Below are 426 nucleotides of genomic sequence, written 5' to 3'. Positions count from 1 at the left end.
ACGATTTCGCTTGTTTGTTAAAGAAGGCATCGCTAATGTGAACAGGGAGACAACGGGAAATAACACGTGCAAGTCTAAAAAGTTGTGTCCGAGTGAAGTCTATCCTCCTATAAGTATCGTTCAGTTCCAGCTTCAGGATGCTCACAATCCACTGCTGTCTAACACGTTCAAATTTTTTGACTGAATTGTTCCCAAAAAACTCCAAATTTAAACTATATAGTCGATGCAAGTGAGGCGGGACAATACTGTTTGCGATACAGTATCTCATGAATCTAACGTGTAAAAGACTTTTAGTTAAACTAATACGTGACTTAATCCAAGACTTTAATAATCTAACTTTTTCCGCTCCAAAGAGGGAATAAATAAATTGAAAAAAGGAAGAAAATTGAGATGGACGCATATTTACAGGCTGCGTAAACAATAACG

Source organism: Mycetomoellerius zeteki, unplaced genomic scaffold, assembly GCF_001594055.1.
Source record: "Mycetomoellerius zeteki isolate Tzet28-1 unplaced genomic scaffold, Tzet1.0 scaffold107, whole genome shotgun sequence".
NCBI lineage: Eukaryota > Metazoa > Arthropoda > Insecta > Hymenoptera > Formicidae > Mycetomoellerius > Mycetomoellerius zeteki.
Note: the sequence above shows the minus strand (reverse complement) of the source record.